Consider the following 17,041-nt stretch of genomic DNA (forward strand, 5'->3'; position numbering starts at 1 on the left):
CCCACCACCCCCCAGTTCTGTGCTCCACACCAAAATCGACCCCACTTATTTTTGCAAAAAAGTCGCTGGATAGAGATCAGGGGGTGAATTTTAACCCCCCAATAGAACGGGTGGGTTGGAGGCGGGTGGGAGGCTATAGTAGCATTTTTTTGAAGTGCGACCGCAATCCGGCTCCAACACTCTCACTTCCGCGCACATCTGAAACCCAAAAGTTCCATCTCCACCTTATGCTGGCGGGCGGATTATTAAAGGGGCAATTTAACTCATTGAAATAATTGAGGTACTTAATTTTTTGTGGATTCTAAATCTGAAACCATTTTTACTTTATCTGCATGGGTTTCCCATGGCTTTTCAATTTTGCTAATGAAAAGGAGAAGGGCTGGATCCATGAGCACAGACATCTGAGCAAGTTCTCCAGCCATGTGACATTGAATATCCAGCCTTTGTGTCTGAACAAACCATAAAGGAAACCACAGAAGCAATCAACTATGAAGGCTGCCAACAGTCATTTGTCATCCAGCAGATTCCAAGCAGTAACCTCTTCATGGTTGTTGTAGATGACAGCTGCGAATGCACTCTTGGACCAATTACAATGGACCCTATAGAAATAATGTTTAATGAATCCCTGAAATGTGATCATCTCAGATCTCAGAAAATCAGAAGACGTCCGGACGCCTGTCATCCATTCCTTGCTGAAGAAAATGCAATAGAATGTGGAGGTGTACTGGGCCTAGGGCCTTGCCTTGCAATTCTGCTGCCGTCTCTTATCGTCACATTGTCTCAGATGTGACAAAACCTCTAGCATTATAATTTTGGCATGCTGAATCCATGGGTAGAATCATAAACTGCAGAATACAGTGTAGAGGAAATGCCAAGCAGTGGAAAACCCCCTTCCACAATACACAAAACATTAGAAACGGAAACTGTTGGTGGAACCATGCTGAAGATAAATGTCAGAACCGAAGTAGGTAAAAGATTTGCATATTATGAAAAATATATACAGGTATTGTCATTATGGTAACCATAAACTGTGAGACTAAAAATTCACTTTGCAGACATCATTGGTGATCGATTGTTTTAAGCATTGTCTTATCCTTAAGAGATTGGATCTGTTCGTAGGTTTTTAAATAAATGGTTTTGAAAACAGGAGGCTTGTTGAAGCATGGAGTACCTTTTGTTGTGTCAGTTGTTAACTCTGTGTTCCACAGATGCATCTTTTTTTATTTCTCTGGATTAAAGTCATGTACAAATTATATAAAGAAAACTAGTTAGTAGTTGTTTCTGAACACAGACTGTTTCAGTGCTAAAATACTGTCAACTAGTTGTTGAAATCCTGATGAAAATAAATATGGAATGCAAAATCATCTTTTCAACAGAATTTTAAATTCAAAAACATATTATATAATTACCGAAACAATTAATGTTTTTAATTGAAATACTCATTTGCTCAAATTAGCAATTTATTGTTTTTTTCGTAGGTCTTCATTTCCAAATACCTAAAGCTGGGAATATTGTAACAAGAATTATTCTCAGTTAACCATAAAAGTGTTATTTGCAAATTTCCAAATATGAACGTTTTGTATGATATGCCCAGTGATGCTGAATATTATGAAGAGGAATATTGGAGAAATGTTTGAATATTTGATTTTTCGCATTACTCTGAATAAAGACAAACATTGTAAAAAAAAACTTTACTGCTGCGATCAGACCCCTGAGATCAGCCGCCACCCCCACGCTCAGCTGAGACCCCCCCACCCCCAATGGCTGAGACCCTCCCCCGATGGCCTCCATGGCATCAGACCCCCCCTGCTCCCATGTCATCCACAGCCCACAATTTCTCCCCCCCACCCCCTCCTCTTCGATTCCCATCTGCTTCCCCTCCTGACCGACAACCAGCCTGTCAATCTGGCTAGCTGTCGCACAGGAAACCCGGAAGCAAAAATAATTACCTTCAATTGAGTTGCGATCGCAGATTCCGATGCACTCAACTCACTTCTGGGTTTCCAATGCGAATATCTACCCACCCGCTGAGTTCCCGACTCAAGGTCAAAATCATGCCCCAGGACTGGGAATCATGACTGAAGTTTTTCTTCCCTAAGCCAGCAGTGCTGAAGCCAATTGTGACACATATATCATCAGCTAAATCAGCACTGATCCAATTGTCTTACAGCTCTGATACCGAATAAACTCGCTGAGCCATCATGAGAGCCTCAACTGGTTTGTTTCAATGAAATATTGATAACACCATAGCTGTATCTGCCTCATTTGTTAGTGATCCTGAACTCCATGAAAACTCTATCACTAAGTTTACTTTTCATCCCGTGGGTGAGGTAATCTCTATACTTGGATCATGTTACCAGTTCTCCCATTAGAGACAGATGGAGCCAAATAGATTCTGGTTGCCATAATTGCTGGCAGTCAAGCAGTCACTTTCATGTTGGACTTGTGTGCCTCTAACTGTCCTTTTACTATCTCTTTTACTGTCCATTTAATATTGCTCATTAGAGCAGTTAATCAATGCATACTGACTATATAGAGTTCCTTGTATTTTTTTTCTTTAATCAAGGTTTTCCTGCAGCTTTCATTCATTTTTGTAAACAATTTTACAACACCAAGTTATAGTCCAGCAATTTTATTTTAAATTCACAAGCTTTCGGAGATTTTCTCCTTCCTCAGGCAAATGTTTCAAGAGCTCCTTGAAGCCTACGCATTTATACATATTGAACAATACATGGTGTTTACAGACTGCCCCTGCAACTGCCCGTTGCCAAGGCAATCACCGTGTTCAGACAGAGAGGTGTCATCTGCAGAACCCCCGAATACACATTCAACAAAAAAACAAACAGGGAAAAAAAACAGAGAAAAAAAAACACAGAGAGAGGCAGAAACATCCGGAAGGCAGAGAGAGCCAGCAAATGACCCATTATATTAAAAACAGATAACATTTGTTCGCTGGTGGGGTAACGTGTAGCGTGACATGAACCCAAGATCCCGGTTGAGGCCGTCCTCATGGGTGCGGAACTTGGCTATCAATTTCTGCTCGACGATTTTGCGTTGTCGTGTGTCTCGAAGGCCGCCTTGGAGTACGCTTACCCGAAGGTCGGTGGATGAATGTCCATGACTGCTGAAGTGTTCCCCGACTGGGAGGGAACCCTCCTGTTTGGCGATTGTTGCGCGGTGTCCGTTCATCCGTTGTCGCAGCGTCTGCATGGTCTCGCCAATGTACCATGCTCTGGGGCATCCTTTCCTGCAACGTATGAGGTAGACAACGTTGGCCGAGTCACAGGAGTATGAACCATGCACCTGGTGGGTGGTGTCATCTCGTGTGATGGTGGTATCTGTGTCGATGATCTGGCATGTCTTGCAGAGGTTACCGTGGCAGGGTTGTGTGGCGTCGTGGACGCTGTTCTCTTGAAAGCTGGGTAATTTGCTGCGAACGATGGTCTGTTTGAGGTTGGGTGGCTGTTTAAAGGCGAGTAGTGGAGGTGTGGGGATGGCCATAGCGAGGTGTTTGTCCTCATTGATGACATGTTGAAGGCTGCGGAGAACATGGCGTAGTTTCTCCGCTCCGGGGAAGTACTGGACGACAAAGGGTACTCTGTTGGTTGCGTCCCGTGTTAGTCTCCTGAGGAGGTCTATGCGATTTTTTGCTGTGGCCCGTCGGAACTGTCGATCGATGAGTCGAGCGTCATATCCCGTTCTTACTAGGGCGTCTTTCAGCGTCTGTAGGTGTCCATCGCGTTCCTCCTCGTCTGAGCAGACCCTGTGTATTCGCAGGGCCTGTCCATAGGGGATGGCCTCTTTGACGTGGTTAGGGTGGAAGCTGGAAAAGTGGAGCATCGTGAGGTTGTCCGTGGGCTTGCGGTAGAGTGAGGTGCTGAGGTGCCCGTCTTTGATGGAGATTCGTGTGTCCAAGAAAGAAACTGATTCTGAGGAGTAGTCCATGGTGAGCTTGATGGTGGGATGGAACTTGTTGATGTTATCGTGTAGTCTCTTTAGTGATTCCTTGCCGTGGGTCCATAGAAAGAAAATGTCGTCGATGTATCTGGTGTATAGTGTTGGTTGGAGGTCTTGTGCAGTGAAGAAGTCCTGCTCGAACTTGTGCATGAAAATGTTGGCGTATTGGGGTGCGAATTTGGTCCCCATGGCTGTTCCGTGTGTTTGGGTAAAGAACTGGTTATCGAAGGTGAAGACATTGTGATCCAGGATGAAGCGGATGAGTTGTAGGATGGCTTCCGGAGATTGGCTGTTGTTGGTGTTGAGTATTGATGCTGTTGCAGCGATGCCGTCATCGTGGGGGATACTGGTGTATAGTGCCGAGACGTCCATCGTGGTGAGAAGTGTTCCTGGTTCAACTGGTCCGTGGGTACTGAGTTTTTGTAGGAAGTCTGTAGTGTCGCGACAGAAGCTGGGGGTTCCCTGTACGATGGGTTTCAGGATGCCCTCGATGTATCCAGAGAGGTTCTCACACAGGGTTCCGTTGCCTGATACGATGGGACGTCCGGGTGTGTTGGCTTTGTGTATCTTTGGGAGGCAGTAGAAGTCTCCCACGCGGGGATTACGTGGGATGAGAATGCGTAGGATGCTTTGAAGGTCTGGATCGAAGGTCTTGATCAGTTTGTTGAGCTGGTGGGTGTGTTCTTTGGTCGGATCTGCGGGTAACCGTCTGTAGTGTTCCTGGTTGTCCAGTTGTCGGTATGCTTCTTTGCAATAGTCTGTTCTGTTCTGTATGACTATGGCTCCTCCTTTGTCCGCTGGTTTGATGACGATGTTGCGGTTGGTCTTGAGAGCGTTGATGGCGTTGCGTTGTGCTCGGGTGACATTCTGGACTGTCTTCTGAGTGCGGCTGATGAATCTGGCATTGACGCATTTCCTGACAGCTTGAGCATACATGTCCAGCTGAGGGCAGCGACCCTCCGGAGGAGTCCAGTTTGACTCTTTCCTCTTCGGTTGCTGTACCGCGGATCCCTCTGTCTGCTGTTCCGGATCGTCGATTGTCTCATTGGGTTCGCTGCTGAAATCTTGGGGTTTGTGGTAGAATTCCCGGAGCCTCATTCTCCTGATGAATTCCTCTGTGTCCGCCGCGAGACTAGTGGGGTCCATTTTGGTAGTGGGGCAGAAATTGAGCCCTCGGCTGAGAACTTCGATTTCGTCTGGTTGAAGGGTGTGGTCGGATAAATTGACAATAGACTTCCCTGTGGTTGCAACCGTGGTACCAGGGGAAGCTTGGTCGTTGCTGGTGGTGATGCCGAGTTTCTCAAGCTTCCTGCTCTTGGTTTTCATGTAGGCAGCGTAGTTCCGTTGCCTCGTCTGTTTGGCGGTTTTTTGGAATCATTAATTTTTTTTGGCCCACAATGTGCTATAGCTAGGCAACGAACGGTGCCCGCCGTTAGACTGAAATGGACAAGCCCTAACTTTCGAGTTTAGTTCGTATCTACTGCACAAATACAAGAACTTCACACTGTTCAATGCATTTGATTTGTGAGGCAGCCAGCGAGGTGTCGTTTTAGCGAACTTAGCAGCGTTGCAATGCATCTCAGACAGCAACTTTCGGATTTGCGCTTTTAACTGCGCATCTGCCCTCGCCTAAAGTTGCTGTGGGATTTGTGCATAAATAATAGGGAATGCCGTTAGCCTCACCGTTACCTTGATAGCAAATTCTGGGCCATCATCTTTTTGCCCGACTATTCTGCTACAGCAATCTTTTCAACCCACTGTCTTCTGTAATTCACAAAACAAGTTGTGGAGGGCGGAGGAGAAGATTTGCTATGGCTGATCTGTATCTCAAGTCCATTTACCTGCCTTTGTTCTATATCCCTTGATACCCAAACCTAACAAAAACCTTAGTCTGTAGAATTTCAATTGACCCAGCATCCACAGTCTTCTGGGGGGAGTTCTGGATTTCCACTACTCTATGTGTGAAAACTGGTTCCTGATTTCAATCCTAAATGGCCTAGCTCTAATTTAAAGACTCATGTTCCCCAACAGAGGAAATAGTTTTTCTGTGTCTACCTTATCGAATCCGTTTGTCATTTTAAATACCTCAATTAGATCACCCCTCAACCTTCTAAATTCGGGGAATACAAACCATGTTTATGCAACCTGTCCTTATAATTTAACCCTTACTCCCCAGTATCAACTAAAGCCAGAGCCCCCTGGATGACAAAAGCGATAGAGAGTAAGATGAAGCAGAAAAAAGGGGCGTCTGACAGATATCAGGTTGATAACACCAGTGGGAACCAGGCTGAATATAGAAAGTTCAGAGGGGAAGTGAAAAAGGAAATTAGAGGGGCAGAGAGAGAATGAGAATAAACTGGCAGCCAACATAAAAGTGAAATATAAGTCTTCTATAGGCATGTACACAGTAAACAGGTAGTAAGAAAAGGGCTGCGGCCGATTAGGGACCAAAAAGATCTACTCATGGAGGTAGAGGTGGCTGAGGTATTAAATGAATACTTTGCATCTGTCTTTACCAAGGAAAAAGATGCTGCCAGAGTGTCAGTAAAGGAAGACGTAAGTGAGATACTGGATGGACTAAAAATTGATAAAGAAGAGGTACTAGAAAGGCCAGCTGTTCTTAAAGTAGATAAAGGGATCCATCCGAGGTTGCTGAGGGAAGTAAGGGTAGAAATTGCAGAGGTACTGGCCATAATCTTCCATTCATCCTTAGATATGGGGGTGCTGCCAGGGGACTGGAGAACTGTTCAGCCTTTCCTGATAAGTATATCCTCTCAGTTCTGATATCATCCTTGTGAATCTTTTTTGCATCTTCTCCAATGCCTCTATATCATTTTTATCCTTTTTATAATATAGAGACCAGAACTGTGCAAAGTACTCCAAGTATGGTCTAACCAAGGTTCTATAAAAGTTTAACATAACTTCTCTGTTTTTCAATTCTATGCCTCCAGAAATGAAGTCCAGTGCTTGGTTAGCTTTTCCTATGGCCTTATTAACCTCCATCGCTACTTTTAGTGATTTGTGTATTTGTATCCTGAGATCTCTTTGCTCCTTTACCCCATTTAGACTCTTATTATCCAAGCAGTATGTGGCCTCCTCATTCTTCCTACCAAAATGCACCAACTCACACATCTATATTGAAATTCATATGCCAATTGAACACCCATTCTGCAAGTTTATTAATGTCTTCTTGCATTTTGACGCACTCTTCCTTTGTATTAACTACACCCCCCAAATTGGTGTTGTCCACAAATTTTGAAATTGTACTTCCGATTTTCGAGTCCAAATCATTAATGTAAATTGTGAACAACAGTGCTCCCAGCACCGATCCCTGTGGAACAGCACTTTCCACCTTTTACCCCTACTCACTGAGTCCCTCACCATCAATATCTTGGTGGTTATAATTGACCAAATGGTTAACTGGCCCACCCATATCAACACTGTGGCTACAAAAATAGGGCAGAGGCTGGGTACTCTCAGACTCCTCCTGACCCCTCAAGGCCTCTCCACCATCTACAAGGCTCAAGTTGGGACTGTGATGTAATACTCACCATCTGTCTGAATTGGTGCAGCCACAACAACACTCAAGAATCTCGACACCATCCAGGACATTACAGATCATTTCACTGGGACCCCTGCCAGTGGACAAAAAATCCAACCTGTCCACTACTGGTGCACAGTGGTTGTAGTATGTATGACCTACAGGATGTACTGCAGTAACTTACCGAGGTTACTTCAACAGCGCCTCCTTCCCCTGTAACCTCTGTCACCGAGAAGGATAAGAGTACTGGTGTCATCAGAACACCATCTCCTCCAAGTTCCCCTCCAAGTCACACATCATCTTGATATGTACATACATCACCATTCCTTCATCGCTGGGTCAATCTCCAGGCATTCTCTACCTAACGCTATTATGGGAGCACCATTAGCAAAACAACCGTTGTGGCTCAAGGACTGCAGTCACCTTATCAGAGCAACTAGGAATGAGTAATAAATGCAGCCTTGCCAGTGGCACCCTCATCCTGATATTTTTAAAAAAACTGCAGAGTAATGGGCTAGCAGTTCCTTGTTTTGTTATTTTTGAAAATAGGGACTATTTTTCTTGTTTCCAAACTACTGTTCATTGCCTCTCTCATGATCATGAATGCTTCTTAGATATAATTCCTTGCCTCTCTTAGTACTCTAGTATAAATACCATTTATCCCTGGGAATTATTTATTTTGAGCCCTTTTAGCCTATTTAGAATTTCTATCTCATTTATATCAAAGTCCTTAATTCTATTTGGGTTCTCATAATTTATGGAGGGCACAATGCTTATGTTTTTCTTAGTGAATACTTGGATGAAATGATCATAAGTAGTTTAGCTATCTTATTCTTAGCCTCAGTTTGAGCGCAGTTTACATCTTTTAAGGTTGTCACCTCATCTCTGCTAGCCCTCTTACAGTTATAGTACTGAAAAAAATTCTGACTGCTGTATTTTGCACCACTATCTATGGTTTATCCACATCTCTATTTTTCCCTCTGACATTTTTTAACGTTTCTATATTGATCGCTGTAAATCTGCTCCCCTTTTTCTATACAGGATTTGTACCAGTCTTTCTTCCTCCTTATTTCACTGCTGATTAATTTATTTACCCATTTAGGGTCAGGCCTGTTTAGTTTACACTTGCTAATCCTAAGTATGTATTTATCCAGCATGCTCATCATTATGCCTTTAAAGGTGTTCAACTTGTACTCTATTGAACTGTGATTAGACATTCCCCCTCCCTGTTCTCTTATTTCTGTAGTTGGCCCTTTTGAAATGATATACCCGACTCTTGGTCCTCTACTTCTGAATCGCAGATTGTATTGAACTTTATCATTCTGTGATTGCCATCTTCCAAGAGAGTCTGAATTTTTATATCTTGTATGTTATTTGAGTTATTTACCAAGTCAAAATGATCACTGTCTGTTTTGGCTTTCCTGGTACATTGAGTCAGACTCCTCTTGGGTATTCGCCAGTCCATTAAAAAACTTTTGTTTTTGAATACCCTTTTTATCACTTTATAGAGCAAACTATCTTCCTTTTTATTTTGATCTGGAGATGTGTAGCACAATCCTAGTGTTAGCTTTGCCCCTTTCACATTATAGATGTCAAACCAGAGTAGCTAACTGTGTAACTTTCCACCTCCCAAAGATCAAATTCTTTAATCTCTCAGGTATCTGACATATACAGCTACACCACTTTCTTTCACATCTAGCTATCCTGAACACTCTACACCCTTGTATGTTGTGTTCATTACCATCCTCTGGGATCAGCTATGTTTCTGACTATATTATATTTTCCTACTGTTATAATAGCCTAGAGTTCAAGAATATTATTCCTAGTACTTCTAGTATTCATTTATATACATCTTATTATTGATAGGCCTTTTTAATCAAGCCTCGGTGACTTTTATTTCTCAGTTACTGTGTTCAAATATGCCTATATTTATAACTTCTGTTCTTTGATCAGTTTCATCTGTGATCCAATTTCCTCTCCTCACTGTTTAAATGGTTCCCAATATTGCGTCAATGTTCCTGCTTTGTTTAGGTGCAGCCCATCACTTCAGTATCAGTCATTTTTGTGCTGAAAGTATTCCAAGTTACTTATGAAAGTGGCAGCATTATCTTCACATCAGATTGCCAGCCACTTATTTACATCTTCATTAAGAGTTACATCGTTATTCCCCACATCAGCCATCCTTCTGGAGATTGGACAATTAATCAGAGTTTATGCTGTATGTAATTTCTATCCTTGGTTTGAGGCTGGACAGACTCATTTCACTTAATACCGATCAGTAATGATACTTGTCACGTCATATTATTCTGTATTAAATCTCCTTCAGAGGTGAAAGACCATATTGCACTAGTTTTGTTAATCCGTTGCAATTTAATAACTTTAGGACTTTTAACTAAAAAAAGCAGTGAATTGTTTTTATTCATTCATGGGATATGAGGGTTGCTGGCAAAGCTGGCATTTATTGCCCATCCCCGAGAAAGTGGGTGGGGGGCCTTATTCTTGAACTGCTGGTAGCAGTTTGATACAATTGAAGTGGGCCACTTCACAGACCAGTTCCACGTTGGTGTAGGACAGGAGTCACATATAGGCCAGACCGCATTAGGACTGCAGTTTTCCTTCCCTAAAGGACATAAGTGCACCAGTTGTGTTTTTGCGATAATCCAACATCTTCATAGTCAGTTTTACTGATACCATCTTTTTATTTCCAGATTTTGTTAAAACCGAACCAAATTCTCACACAGCCATGGGTGGGATTTGAACTCACATTCTCTGGAATACTAATCTAGTTGCATAACCACACTTCGGCAACACTGAGACCAATGGTATTGCCCCGCTCCCTCCCCCCTCCATTGACAAAGTTGAGAATCAGGTAACTCAGCAAAAACCAGCAATAGAACCCGGGAATTACTTGGCCTGTATGTCACAACACAGTATTTATATAGTCGGCCATCAGGGGGTCCTCCAATGTAAATAATACTTGCTTTTTAAAAAAAATGTTCATTTGTCTGGATCTCATAACTAATGTTTTTTGTCATTTTAATTATGACAAACAGTCCTTTTACACACCATGAGATGCCATAAAAACTGACTATAGAGATCAATAAAAGTATGTTATCATACTTAAATATAATCACATCTTAATTCAAGGAGGTGAGCGTTTTCCATGGATCAACAAACAGTCTTAAATTAAACACTATCAGTTCTGCCAATTCTGGAGATAAAAGGAAAAACACAAATGCTGGAAATCAGAAATATAATCAGCAAAAATCTGGATGTGCACATCAGGTCAGTTAGTGTCTAAAGAAAATGATTAAAGGTGATATTTTTGGTGGGTTCACCTTCAGAACTGTTCTGTTAAAAGATCCTACCCAAAACTTTAATCAGTCATTCTGCTTCAGATGATTGAACTGTTGCACATTTTCATCTCTTTGATCAGTTATAACATGAATCAGAAGTAAACTAAACCTATAAATGAATGAACTGCACAGGATTGTGCTCTATCTGATTTTAGTTCCCATAATGTCATGAAAATTGTGAATTTGGTGAGTGGTCACTCTGCTTTAGATTACTTTCAGCCCCCTATGTGTGCAATGTGAATCAGGTACATCAAGTTTCACATTGAGTTTAAACAGTTTTTGCAACAGCTTGGAATATCCTAAAAAAATCATATTGACACCAGTCCCTCCTTAAGTGTTTTTAATGAGAAACCCAGATGTAGGGTAAGGCCCACAGTGCAGAACATCGCCAAGTTTTAAAAGACTAGAGTAAAGACAAGGTAAATGAAGTAGTAGTAGTTTTATGTGATTGTGGGAAAAAGGAAAACTTGATGGAGGTAATGGGTTTCACTGTATGAAGTCCTGATATTACATGCTGGTTCTCTACAATGGTTCTGAGATTAAACTTGGAGACGATGCAGTGAATCCAGATTTTAAAAAAACAATGAGGTTGTACAGATGAGGGTGAGCACATTGGACAGAGTATTTGGAGTTTGGAAAACTATAAAGGAAAATTGAGAGAATCAATGGCGATAGAATTATCAATTAATTAAGACGAGTGTAATTGAGAGGTTGGAGGTGGAATGTAAGGATCATCCATCAGATCACAACATCTTCCTGAAAGAGGTGCTAAAAGAGCTTTGTCCATTATGGGAGTCGTAGTCAAATTCTGGACAGACTTGGGATTTAGAGTTAAGAGCTGTTGCCAGGAGATATTTGGCACTAAATAGTAAACAGTTTCTTCAAGGCAGCTTTAGCAATGGAGGTGATGTGAGAATTCCATTTGAGGATAGAGGTCACAGATCAAGTTGAATATCCTACCTTTATTTTAATCCTTGAACTCACAGATGTTTTCCTGAATATCTCCACAATCATGGAAGAAAGTAGAACAATAGTATAAACGCCCTCTTTTACACCATTTTCCCAAAGTAACTTTCATTTTGAAATATACCGAACAAGTGTTGCGATGTGGCTGCTTGAAGGAAGGAAAAATCCTCACAGATTCATTAGCTAGCCAAGAGAATGAGACACTGAAACCAGAAACAATGTATTCTCCAAAGATTATTATTCATGGTTCTGTAAGTTTTAATAATTGAAAGTTGGCTAGACACTTTGCATAGCTGATGCCTCAATTATAAAAGAAAATGAAAAAATTGACATAGCCTACTACAGAAAAAATAAACTTAAAAGATAAAAATACTCAGGTGGCCTGATGGCTGAGCCCACTGGTGAAATATGAATCTAGGACGTCACTAGATACTACAAATGGTCGGCTATCTGAAATCTGCTTTGAACATATGGCTAGGAACCTGGGCTAAGTTGATTGCTGAAGTATTGGTTCGGCACAGGCTTGCTATGAATACTTTCTAACAGGTCCTGGTGATCAACCAGCTGGTGACCACCATGCTCTGCTACCTCTTGTTCTTGTTGCCATAATTCAGAATAGTTCTGGATATCCAGGAAGTACTAGGTCTCTACATGTGTCCTGAGTCTACCTCGCAAGGAGGACAGTCTGTCACTAATGTGTATTCACACCCAGCTGGTAACTTTCCAATTAGATGTTAATCCCTCTTAGGCATTTCCTGAAGTGAATTAGAAGGTAATTGTTTATAGATTGGCAGGTGCTTGTAAATTGTTGGCTCCTCCCCAAGGCCAGAAAACAAAACAGGAGGAAATGACTGGCTTGTTTTCCACCTGGAAGAAATGCGTAGCAGACTCAAAACTATTATTATTTGGCTTTGTTTTGGGCTCAGGATGACAAAGGGCTACAGGGAAGCTGTAGTAACGTGCCTTTGAATTAGTTTCTTTTCAGCAAATTTGCAACATTAATACTGTTCTGAAATTTCCCCATATCCCCCATTCATCTAGGTATAAAAATAATTTATCCCTTTGCAACAAAATACCCAATCTAATTCCATTCTCAATTAAAGAGCTCTCACCAACCATTAAATTTACTTAATTACAGCATTCACCAAATCTCATACTTAATCACTACATACAAATATAATTATTTTTCAAATAACAGTTGCTCATCATAGCAGAAAAGGATAACTATTTCACTTGCATGTAGCACAAAATGTCTATTTATTCAGTGTGTGGGGGCAGTTAGTATCTGACAATATAATGTACACTGCTGAAGTATTCATAGATGAGAAAGAACACACAAGCTGGAAATCTGAATTAAAAACAGCAAAAAATATTAATGCTGCTGATAATCGATCATACTGGACCAGCAAGCAATATCTCATATGAATTGATTTTTACATTGTAATTTGGCATTAGTTACTAGTGGTATGAGATAGTCTGTATCTAGGGGGGAAAATGGGCAATAGTAGTCCGGTACAGTGTCATACAAGGCAGGTAGCAGCTTGTGATTGTGAGATACGACTGGCCTGGATTTCCCTGATTGTTGGGGTTCCCCAGAAGTGAAGCATGAATGGACTTCTATCCAACCTGAACCCCGTTCTATTTTCCTGGGACAACATTAATTATGTATTCAGGACAGGCTCCCAGCACTACTGGCGTCTCAGTGGGAGTTCGCCTCTCATTGAGAGGGGAATCAAGTGCTGTTGCAGTGTTTCATTTGTTGTAGCTGCAATAAGGGGCAGACCAAAAAGGGAAAATTAAGAGTCCCCCATCATGCTCCACAAAATGATGAAAGGCAGGAGCTGGAAGAAGTCTAGGCAAAAATGACTGGTTAGAAGTCTTGAGCTTATGTGATACTTGGCTCCTGTCCCCAAAACACTGAACGCCTCTTCAATACTAGTGTTTTTTTCTCCCAGAGACAGATCTTGGGCACAAATGCCTTGGAGATGTAAGTTCTACTGGCTCAATATCATTTATATTCAGCAAGGTGAGCAATGGGCAAGTTGCAAGATTTACCCAAAAGGGAGTGCAGTCAAATTCTGGTGGCCTTTATCAGGGTTTGGAGAGAGACTCTGATGCCCCATTTTCCTGTATTACATGCCCTGGTGCCACATGAAGACCATTTTCAGCCAGAAGTGCTGTGTGGATGATCCATCTCGGCCTCCTCCCAATATCCTCACCATCATAGAAGCCAATCTTCAGCCAATTCGATTCACTCCATGTGATATCAAGAAACGTCTGAGTGCACTGGATACAACATAGGCCATGGGCCCCGACAACATCCCGGCTGTAGTGCTGAAGACTTGTGCTCCAGAACTAGCCGCGCCTCTAGCCAAACTATTCCAGTACAGCTATAACACTGGCATCTACCCGACAATGTGGAAAATTGCCCAGGTATGTCCTGTCCACAAAAAGCAGGACAAATCCAATCCGGCCAATTACCGCCCCATCAGTCTACTCTCAATCATCAGCAAAGTGATGGAAGGTGTCGTCGACAGTGCTATCAAGTGGCATTTACTCAACAATAACCTGCTCACTGATGGTCAGTTTGGGTTCCGCCAGGATCACTCGGCTCCAGACCTCATTACAGCCTTGGTCCAAACATGGACCAAAGAGTTGAATTCCAGAGGTGAGCGTGACGCCCTTGACATCAAGGCAGCATTTGACCGAGTGTGGCACCAAGGAGCCCTAGTAAAATTGAACTCAACGGGAATCGGGGAAAACTCTCCAGTGACTGGAGTCATACCTAGCACAAAGCAAGATGGTCGTGGTTGTTGGAGGCCAATCATCTCAGCCCCAGGACATTGCTGCAGGAGTTCCTCAGGGCAGTGTCCTGGGCCCAACCATCTTCAGCTGCTTCATTAATGACCTTCCCTCCATCATAAGGTCAGAAATGGGGATGTTCGCTGATGATTGCACAGTGTTCAGTTCCATTCGCAACCCCTCAGATAATGAAGCAGTCCCTGCCCACATGCAGCAAGACCTGGACAACATCCAGGCTTGGGCTGATAAGTGGTAAGTAACACTCGCACCATACAAGTGCCAGGCAATGACCATCCCCAACAAGAGAGTGTCTAACCACCTCCCCTTGACATTCAACAGCATTACAATCGCCGAATCCCCCACCATCAACATTCTGGGGATCACCATTGACCAGAAACTTAACTGGACTAGCCATATAAATACTGTGGCTACAGGAAAAGGTCAGAGGCTGGGTATTATGCGGCGAGTGACTCAACTCCTGACTCCCCAAAGCCTTTCTACCATCTACAACGCACAAGTCAGGAGTGTGATGGAATACTCTCCACGTGCCTGGATGAGTGCAGCTCCAACAACTCTTAAGGAGCTCCAACAACACTCAAGAAGCTCAACACCATCCAGTACAAAGCTGCCTGCTTGATTGGCACCCCATCCACCACCTTAAACATTCACTTCCTTCACCACCGGCGCACTGTGGCTGCAGTGTGTACCATCCACAGGATGCACTGCAGCAACTCGCCAAGGCTTCTTCGACAGCACCTCCCAAACGAGCGACATCTACCACCTAGAAGGACAAGAGCAGCAGGTACATGGGAACAACACCACCTGCATGTTCCCCTCCAAATCATACACCATCCCGCCTTGGAAATATATCACCGTTCCTTCATCGTTGCTGGGTCAAAATCCTGGAACTCCCTACTTAACAGCACTGTGAGAGAACCTTCACCACACGGACTGCAGCGGTTCAAGAAGGCGGCTCACCACCACCTTCTCAAGAGCAAATAGGGATGGCCAATAAATGCTGGCCTTGCCAGCGACACCCACATCGAATGAACGAATAAAAAGACAGTATTCAGAGGAAAATCCAGGCTAAGTTTCTTCTCACCACGCATGGGTAGAGGTTAGATAGTTACACTACTTTGCTCCAATTTGACAAAATGCTCTTAATGATTTGAGTTTGTGTAAGAACTTTGCTTGGAAATGCAGATGGGTGTGATTTCCTACTTTGTTGAGTTTCCTTTCTCTGCAATGTTGCATGGAGAGGTGGTGATTGGAGATTAGGCATTTTTTGAGACAGGGAGGAAAAATTGGAATTGGCATTAACACATACATGCACTAAGGACAGCATTGGTGAAGGCCTATTTGTGGCTTGTTTGTGAAGCTGGGCTAAGGCAAAATATACAAAACCAAACTTTAGGAAATAATCAATGGATTTCACCCCTCAATTGTCAGCTGGCATTGACTCACATGATTAATAGGCTGCAGCATACTATTACTGTAGCACTGGCTAATGTCAGCCAAAGCAATTCCAGAGTACACATACATCATTAAAGGGCATGCACTACCATCAGTCAGATATTGTAACATGAGAGGTTTAACAAGATGTTGAAAACAGAAGGTCATCTTCATTCAGCTTCCAAAACTACAAAGACTAGGAAACAGACTTCTGCTGCCTCTCAATTAATGCCCATAATTAGCAAATCCTTTATGCCAATATGCTGTCTAAATACCGAGGAGCTACAAATGGTGCATAGTGCATATAAGCTCATATCCCTTATAGCTTCTAAGCACCAAGTATACCATCCTATACATATTTTCTCCTCCTTGTGTCAGAGTCAAGACCCAATTCATTAACTCATTCTTGACCAAGAAGAACAACTTGCAACTATGTAGTGCCTTTAGCACATCAAAGCATGCCGGCATACTTCACAAAGCAGTGGAGAAAAAAACACCATGAAAGGAATGAGAAGAATTAAGGGAGGTGACCAAAGGATGAGTTGAGGAGGTAGGATTTGAGAGGCTCTTCAAGAAGTGAAGAAATGCAACCAGGAGAGATTCAGGGTGCAGGATATAATGGCTCTGCCACCTGTGTGGGGGAAGGCTAAGATCCCCAATGAGGCATGGGAGCCTCTCTCCAAATCCTGCCCCTGATAAAGGCCACCAGAATTTCACTGTGCTCTCTTTTGGGTAAATCTTGCCACTTGCCCATTGCTCATCTTTCTGAATATAAATGATGTTGAGCCAGTATGGCATTTGTGCCCAAGATCTGTCTCCGGGAGAAAAAACGCTACTATTGAAGAGATGGGGACAGGAACCAAGTATCATATAAGCTCAAGACTTTTAACCAGTAATTTTAGGCTACACTTCTTCCAGTCCCTGCCCATCATCATTTTGTGGAGCATGATGGAGACTCTTAATTTTC

Source organism: Heptranchias perlo, chromosome 3 (genome assembly GCF_035084215.1).
Source record: "Heptranchias perlo isolate sHepPer1 chromosome 3, sHepPer1.hap1, whole genome shotgun sequence".
NCBI lineage: Eukaryota > Metazoa > Chordata > Chondrichthyes > Hexanchiformes > Hexanchidae > Heptranchias > Heptranchias perlo.